Here is a 9,602-nt window from a genome sequence, read left to right as displayed (position 1 = left end):
GTGATATTTTGGTGATAGCGTTCAAAAGTAGCAACTTCAACCCCGTTGACTCCTAAACTCTTCAAGCAATGGAAGAAGAAGATGGCAAAAAAGGAAGCTGGTCTTGCTGCATAGAGGGCTGATAGAGCTAAGATGGCTGCATGAGGTATTGTTTTCTTTATTTATCTGAAAATGTTGAATGCATTTCATCTAATAAAAAGCTATTAAATAATCTAAAATTTTCATATGTTTCAATGGCCGTGACTTGTTCCTCTTAGACTCTAGCTTGTTTGTAGATGATGTGGATGCCTACGAGAAGTATCAGAGATAAGAAGAATCAAAAGCTGCTGAACAAAAGGTAATCATTCACTCTTTCCTTAAATGTTGTAAATGAAGTGCCTAGATTTAGAACAATTGTTAATGTTTGCTATCTAGCACCTTTTAAGGTACCTAATTTTGCTTGTATTAGGGAAATTTAGGGAGATTATACATTTGAAAGGAACCAAGTTGCTACTTTTGAACGCTATCATCAAATTTAGGGAGATTATACATTTGTGTTAGTTTTTCTATTATTCTCTCTGGCTCATTTATTTGAGTCAATGGCATCTTCAGATCTTTTGCCTTCATTTTAAATTTGGTCGAGTTGTTTTTCCTTGACATGTAAAGGGTATCAATCTTTCAAGCAGTATTGAATACCATATATGTTTCATCTGAATTATGTCTTGTCTCATTTACTCATTCTACTCTCTATTTGGAAGCACCTTATATGAGTAAATTTCTCTTTAGTAAGTTTCCTACAATCATGCTAGAATAGGATTTCTGAGCTACTACTTGAACTCTGATTGCCTCCTTTAATTTAATTTTTTACATTTCCTTCTAGTCGGTCATGAGATCAGTTTGAAGAAATTTCTCTCTATCGGGCATATTTCTTTTTATTGTTTTATCCAGTTGAAATGTCCTTTATATCTTTCTCGTTAGCCTTGTTTGTCCTCTTTGCAGGGATGGATATGAACCATACCTTGCAACAGTTGCAACTGGTTTTCACATTGATGCTATTCCATACACTAAAAATATGATGGTGGTGTTGGTGTGTTGGGTGCAGTAGAGGCAATTATTGTGCCGAGGAGGTGTGCAACCTGCATGAATGACTATATTTGATATATTCTTTTTATTTTGATATTTACATTTATGCTTTTCATGGAAAGATACGTTAGAAATACAACTACTGACATGCAGAACAGGGAAAGTGTGGAAGATTAGTGATCCTTAGATTTTATGAAGCAAGTAGATAATATTATCAGTTTCTCTGGCCGTGCTTGCCTTCAAGCATGAAACTGATGTTAGTGATGATGCCATCGTATAGTGATTGGTTAAGCAACCGTTTAGGGTAATAAATCTCAATTTTGAAAAATTCCCTTTAGGTCCATCTTGAAATCAGTTGTGTACTAGGTGATAAGGATATTTTGGTGCAGATCATATTTGTGTTGTAACCTTTCACAATAATGACCCAGTATACATAGTGTCCCAAAAATAAATAATGGTCATAAGAGTTTTCTGATCTATTTCTTGACTGGTTGAAATGGTCATGTTTCCTTTAATATCACTTATGCTACAATAATTTATGGTTCATGGCTTCATGTGCATATACGCTGACTGAGTTTTCATACAGGTCTAGCTTCAAGAGTAAAAGATCGTTGAAGTTGATCCTGTTCACATCAGAAATGCCCACACAATATGGAATCGGCTGCTTGGGAAGGTCACATCCATGATTTTATTCCCAATTTGTTTTCTTCTTTTTTCATATCATCTTAACTTAATCTGATTTCAATTGATTTAACATATCAATTTGGGATTGGGCTTCTTTAGTTTCTGTTTAATTCCTTGGTTCTTTCTCCTACGAATGGAGCACCGGGCAATATTTGTTTGAATCATCTCAATATTTCTATTCCTGACCTTCTTCTGTTGTTCAAAATCCTACTGTTACAGTTCTTGACAGCTGATGCTGAGACTGTAAAACTAAGTTTAGTTCACTCAATCACTCTCAAATAACCAGTTATAGGCTTGCTTCTTATGCTCCAATCGAACCATCCCAGATCTTGTAATCCATCCACCGGAGCTGAAACAAATATAGAGCATTATTTCTTCTCCTGTTGACTACAACTGACATTGCCTTATTGAACTTTTACAATTTGGTTTGGTAATACACCTTAGGCTTCTAGTTTTGTCTTAATTCTAAATTTTCATTGTGGGTTAAATGGGGCTAATTGGCAAATTCATCCTTGGTCATAGTTTTACATTATGTATGCCATACCAACAAGAGGACCACTACATACGTAAAACCTAGGCATAAAATGGGACATCAAGGGTGATAAGAATTTGAAACCAAAAATGATATATGGAATCATGAGAGGTTGCAGGAGATGAAGCATATCTATGGTATGACTAGAGATGGTGTTAATGATGCCCCTGCTTTGAAGAAGGCTGATATTGGTATCATTGTTGCTGATGCTACTGATCTTGCTAGAAGTGCTTCGATATTGTCCTAACAAAACTTGGGTTGGGTGTTATTATCGCTGCTGCAGCCAGAACAATTTTCCAAAGGATGAAGAACACACAGTTAGTTTCTGTCATCTTCTTTACTTGTTAACATGCATCAATTTCTTTTACTTTATGAAGAGTATTAATTTGTACTTTTTTAACCTTCTCAAATTTATGCAGTTTCAATCACAATCTGATTGTGGTAAGTTTCTTAAATGCGAGATAAATGGTTTCTAAGTACTTCCACTGATGGTTCCCGATTGAACTGTTTGTCTTCCCGGTGATTGTGTAGTTGGGTTTCTTGCTTATTGCTTTATCCGGCAATTTGACTTCTCTCCCTTCATGGTTTTGATTTGCTATTCTAAATGACGGTGAGCTTTTGTCACACAAAGTTTTGGAGTCAGTTATAGGTCTCTTTGGTCTCACAACCGTTTTTCATCATTCTAATTGTGTGGTTGATCCATTTTGCAATATAATCTATAGGTACAATCATGACAATATCAAAGGATCGGGTGGTACCATCTTGTTGAAGCGTATTCTAGAGACACAAAGGAAGATGAGAATTTTATTATATCACAACATGAATCGTGTAGCTAAGGAACGGTATTTATGCTTATCTAATATGCTAAAGAGTCCAGCGTATATGTAACTCACGCGATTGTAACCAAATATCCTAAGAGTGCAGCTGTCATGTGTTAACCTCTACGTGGCAGTTGTAACCTCCTTAACACTCCCCCTCAAGTGAGATGAGTAAGGACCATAAGCTTGTCCCAAAGAAAGAGGAACCGAGCCCGAGGTAAGCCTTTAGTCAGAAGATCTGCCAGTTGATCAACTGTAGAGACATAGCGAACCATAAATTGACGAGAAGCAACCAAGTCCTGTACAAAGTGAAAGTCAATCTCAACATGCTTAGTACAAGCATGAAATATCGAATTTATGGTCATATAAGTAGCACCGATATTATCACTGTGAAATCCCCCGGATTTCTACCCCTTTAACCCGTAGTTTTAAGACCGAGAACCTGGGCCTTGATTCGGCGACAATTGTAAACCATTTAAGTCGATCCCAAAGGATTGGAAATTGAACCAATGTTGGTGTATAACCCTTGTAATGACTCAAAAACTCTCCTAGAGTTTAAGTGAAGAGAGAAGATTAGTCTCGATAGTGTAAAAAGGGTAATTTTGGAATATCTGTAGATCAGTGATGGAGAATCCGATTGATGCAAATAAGGTATCAAATCGAAGATCGTTGAAAGACCTTTCCAAAGAGCCAAAACACATCAAAATCGGAGTTCGTTTGGGGGTCCAACCATGGACTAGAAGTTTGGGCCGTTTGGGTGAACCAATCCCTCACCCTATTTTCTGTTTAGGGGCAAAATTGGAAATTCGGATTTTTAAACCTTATTTATGTTTTATCTCATCCATAAACACATTTTTTGGAGGCTAGAAAGAGGCGGAGGCTTTGGAGAAAAGGAGAAACAAAAGAGAGGAGCGATTTCCATTCTTCCGAAGGTGTCTGTGATCGGAATCTTCGCAAAATCACTACGAAATGTTAGTTTTCTTTAATCCTTCTCTTACTCACAATTTTGTGAGTATTTTCTCTCCTTTACTTTTATGGAATCTTGAAAGAGAAGGTTGTTAGGTATCTTGGATGCTTTCCTTTATTATATTAATGTCCCTTCCTAGTTTGTGGGAGTAATATCTTTTCTCTTCTATTGAGGGATCTATGAAAGGGAATAATGATAGGTACCCTAGATGCTTATCTTTTATTATATTAATGTTTCCCTTGAGTTTGGGAGTAATGGTTTATCCCCTTGCAAAAGATTTTAGAATTTGACTCTCTAGGTCACCCACAGGTGATTTATGAGAGTCAAATTTGGGGCTTTTTGAGATGGGTCAAATTTAATAAAATTGAAGGTACCCGTAGGATCCTTTTGTTTCCAATTAGATTTTCCCAAAGTTTTGCTTCATTATAAACTTCGAGTTGGTGGCAAATTAGTGACCATTCACTAGTGAGGTTGAGAACTACCCTTTTTAACCTAGTTTTCATATTTGGGTTTTCGTGAGAAGATTTTAGGATATCCTTTGAAACCCAAATTGGCTCTAATTTGTGATAATTATTTCTTTTGCATAAATAGGTTAATATATCTTTAATCACTAATTTGTGGGAGTGGATTCTTGGATTTGGAGGAAGAACAAAGTAAAAGGTGAGGAATATACTTAACTTTATATTACATATGTAATGATGTTAGTTACTTTTCATTATTGATATCTTGTATTGCTTTAGTATTATCTTGTGGTTATTTTATGTCTTTTGTTAAATATGAATTGCTATAATTTATGTTTATTATTACTTCTGATGTTGCTCCTTGCTTTGAAATCTATTATTGTTGTTATGAAATGGAATGTGATTGTATGAGAGGAGAAATATTATTATTTCTTCTACCTTGTATTTTCTACTAGGGTTGTGGGTTCACCCATTGCCCTAGTGACATTATATGATTGCTTATATTGTGGTTGGGAATGTGGAATGCCCTTTTGGCATTTCTGCCATAGGATAACAGAGGAGGCGGTATGGGACGCACTCCTATGGTGTCCTTGGCTCTTTCCGATTACTGATTTACATATTTAGGGCATGTCTAGAAGTGTTTGGTTAGGTGACCTCATGAGTACTACTACCCTTTCGGCAGGGGTATTGAAGCCGGTTAACCCGTGATGTTAGTGGATGGGTCCTGTGTGTCAAGCAGGCCCACTATCATCATGAGATGGTAGGGTTGCATATAATAAACAAGGGCTCATGGGCACTTAAGACCGGTGAAATGACCCGTGAGAGGACATGGAGAGCATCCTGTCCATTATATGTGGATGACCATAGGGTTAGGGGTCAACGTAGTCCGAGTTGGTTGGTGCCATAGGATACGTTGACTCTAGGTGGGAAAGTATCGAACCAACAGGGCACTAGGCATGAGGGGAGATATTGGATACTGAACCGAGTTGGTTGGTGCCATAGGAGAAGTATCTATACCACATGTAGTACGAGACCGTATGACTTTGCATTGGCCTAGGATTATCCTTGACACGCGCCAGATCTTATACCAATGGTGATGTGAGAGAGTGGTGACCTAATCCCCAACCATGGCTTGACAGGACTTTACACAACAACCGCGGAGAACCCAACAGACGTGCATCAGAGCAGTGAGGGAAGAGTGATGAGACCGCCCAAAGAAGACTGGTGTATGACTTAATGCGTGTCTACCATAGAGACTTCATGATAGAGTTAGGAGCATAATCATTACATATCATATCATTGTCATTAATTACATTATTGATATTCATGTTATATGTGTGGTGTGGAATCTTGAGAATGAATATGTGATATGATGTTGAGTTGACCTCACTGAGTTCTTTTGAACTCATTCCTTTTATATGTTTTTTTTTTCTATTAGATTATACTGTAGGTTATGAGGACTTATTCCAAATGGAGGATTCGTTGCTAGTATATCTTCTTGAAGGAGTGACCGAAGAAGAAGTGGACGCACATGGAGCTTCATGCCAGTATCAAGACTATTCTTTTGGGTGGGATTCCATTAGAGAACTAGTCTAGTTTAGTTTTCCGCTGCGTTGAAAATTATTCTCTTTCCTTTTTAAAACTCTGATGTTATACTTTTATTTTGAAGTAATGGATGATTGTAACCATTATTTCGATTTTGATAATTTATTACTTGAACTTGATTTATTCTTGTCCATTTAATTTTGCTATATCATGTTTTGTATGGATTTGTCACTGAACCTAGATCTTGCGGTGTATCACCCCCACGGGTATTTGGGTATGACCAGATCCGGCTGGGTGGGGTGTGACAATCACACCATATTTGAGGAGCCGAGGGAAGAAAAACATGCAACTCCCGTAGTAGTGAACGAATCCATACTAACTTAGCGGCAACTGAAGCAATAGCTCGATACTCAGACTCTGTAGAGGAGCGAGAGACAGTACGTTGTTTACGAGAACTCCATGAAATAAGATGATTGCCAAAAAAAACACTAAAACCAGTAGTGGAACGCCTGTCATCCTGACATCCAGCCCAATCAGCATCAGAGTAACTTGAGAGGGAGATAGATGAGGTACGAGGAAAGTAAAGGCCAAAAGTAGAAGTGCCGTTAAGATACCGAAGAATGCGCTTGATAGCACCCCCAATGAACATCACTAGGAGCATGCATAAATTGAGCAACTCGACTGACAGCAAACCCAATATCTGGACGTGTGTTAGCAAGATATTGTAAAGAACCAACCACTTGTCTATACTCAGTCCCATCAGAGAGAGAAGTACCATCTTGGAGAGACAAAGAATTCCCTGATGCAATTGGCGTAGCAACCGATTTTGCATCCAACATCTTAGTTTGACGAAGTAAATCACTAATATACTTCTTTTGTGACAAAAACAAACCTTCAGATGTTCACGAAACCTCTAATCCCAAAATATAATGAAGATCACCAAGATCCTTTATGGCAAAAACAGTGGAGAGTGCTTTGATAAGGGAACTAATAGCCGAGAGAGTATTGCCAGTGACAATGATGTCATCAACATATATGAGAAAATATATGACAATCCCACTAGAGTGATAACAAAACAAAGAGGTATCTGTCTTTGATCCAACAAACCCTTGTGAGAGAAGAAATGTAGTCAACTTCATAAACCATGCCCTAGGTGCTTGTTTTAATCCATAAAGAGATTTCTTTAAATGACACACATGAGAAGATTGATTTGGATCCACAAAACCCGAAGGTTGTTCCATAAATACATCTTCTTCAAGATCTCCATGTAAAAAGACATTGGAAACATCAAGTTGACGAATTGGCCAATTTTGATTGATAGCAAGAGACAAAACAATCCGAATGGTAGTATGCTTTACAACCGGACTAAAAGTCTCACTAAAATCACACCCAGGACGTTGGTGAAAGCCTTCAGCAACCAACCGTGCTTTATACCGATCAATAGATCCATCAGGTTTACGTTTGATTCGAAAAATCCATTTGCAACCTATGATATTTTGTGAAGGGTGAGAAGGAACCAATTCCCATGTGCCATTGTGAAGTAAGGCGTTGAACTCTTCTTGCATAGCAGTTCGCCAATAAGGTGAAAGAACAGCTTTGCTAAAACAAGTGGGAACTGCACAATCCTCATTAATAGCAGATAAGTTCATTCTAACTCTTGGTTTTAAAATCCCACTACGCAATCTGGTAGTCATAGGATGACGCTCCTCTAAATCAGATTGAGAAGGAATTGGATCAACAATATTTGACCCATCAGCAAGATTCAATTCCCCATTTTGACAAGATGACCCAATAGGCAAAGAGTTTAAAGTTAAACTTTGTCCATTAGCATTTGAATTGGACCCATTAGAATTAGTAGTTGGATAGGATCCATTAGGATTAGCAGTCAGCCCAGTAGTAGTTGGATATGATCCATTAGAATTAGCAGTCGGCCCATTAGCAGTTGGACAGGATCCATTAAGATTAGTAGTTGACCCATCAGCAGAGACACTACCCAAAGGCCCAACAATCAACGGCCCAGAAGACAGAGGGGATGGGGAAACTTCATTAAAAGGTGGGGATGAGGGCTTATTACATTGAACGCCATTACTATCAGATATAGAATGCTGCAACCACTGTGATGTAGAAAATAGAGTCGCAGACGATGACAATTCAGAATATGGAAAACGATGTTCATCAAACTCTACATGATGTGAGATGAATGTCTTCCCAGTCTCCGGATCATAGCAAATGTAACCTTTATAAGTAGAAGGATAACCCAAAAAAATGCATGGTCTTGAGCGTGGCTGAAGTTTGTTTTGTGAATATGGTCTTAACCATGGAAAACAAAGACACCCAAACACCCATAAGGCTTTATAATCAGGTGTAGTACCAAAAAGTGCTTCTAGAGGAGATCGACCATGATGCAAAGGAATAGGAATCCTATTAAACAAATACACAAAGAGCTGAACAGCAAAACTCCAAAACAACTCAGGTAAACCAGCTTGAAACATTAAGGCTAATGCAGACTCCAATATATGTCTGTGTTTCCGCTCAGAAATCCTATTTTGAGGAGCAGTATACGGACAAGACAGTCTATGTGAAATTCCACATTCAGCAAAAATTCTAAACAAAGGCCTATATTCAGTTCCTCCATCAGTTTGAAATGAACAAATCCTTCTGTGAAAATAATTCTCAACCAATGTCTTGAAACGACAAAAAACAGCAACTAAATCTGTCTTATGTTTCATGGGATAAATCCATGTGTACCGAGTAAATTGATCAATGAAAATCACATAATATTTGAAAGCATCAATAGATGAAACAGGCACAGGTCCCCAAAGATCACTGTGAATCACATCCAAAGGTGCTCTACTACTTGTTGTGGAAGACTTAAAAGGAAGTCGATGACTATGAGAACATTGACAAGCAACACAAGATGGCAAAGATGAAGATGAAATACCAAGTTGCCTGAGAATCATTTTAGTCCGCTGAGGTGCTGGATGACCGAACCGTCGATGCCAATCAATAGTGGTAGCAACCATTGCAGTAGAAAAATTACAAGAGATCCTAGCAAAATCTATACAACCAGTAGTAGAAGTAACAGAACTCTATTTATTACAAGAAGAAACATTTCTATTTATCACAACAGAGCAAGAAAACTCAAGAGCATACAGCCCATTAATACTCCTCCCTTGTAGCAACAGTGCACGAGTCTTCGGATCCTTAACAAGAAAATAATCAGAATAAAACTCAAAGTAAACAAAATTATCCTCAGAAAATCTGGAGACTGACAGCAGATTACATTTAACCTCTGGTACACAAAGAACCTTATCAAGCAGAAAAACAGAATTCAAAACTTGAAGACGAGCCTTCCCAATATGAGTAATGGAGAGAGGACAACATTACCTACGAAAACATTTTCAGATCCAGTATATGGTTCATGAATTGCCAAATTAGCTATGTCTGCAGTTAGGTGGCTGTTAGAACCAGTATCTAAAACCCAAACAAAGGGACCAAATAGCTTCGGAGAGGAGCATAAAAGTGACGAACAA

The sequence above is a fragment of the Hakea prostrata genome, chromosome 3 (assembly GCF_041222555.1).
Source record: "Hakea prostrata isolate BN-2017 chromosome 3, UWA_Hpros_2, whole genome shotgun sequence".
Lineage (NCBI taxonomy): Eukaryota > Viridiplantae > Streptophyta > Magnoliopsida > Proteales > Proteaceae > Hakea > Hakea prostrata.
This window is presented reverse-complemented; position numbering follows the sequence as displayed.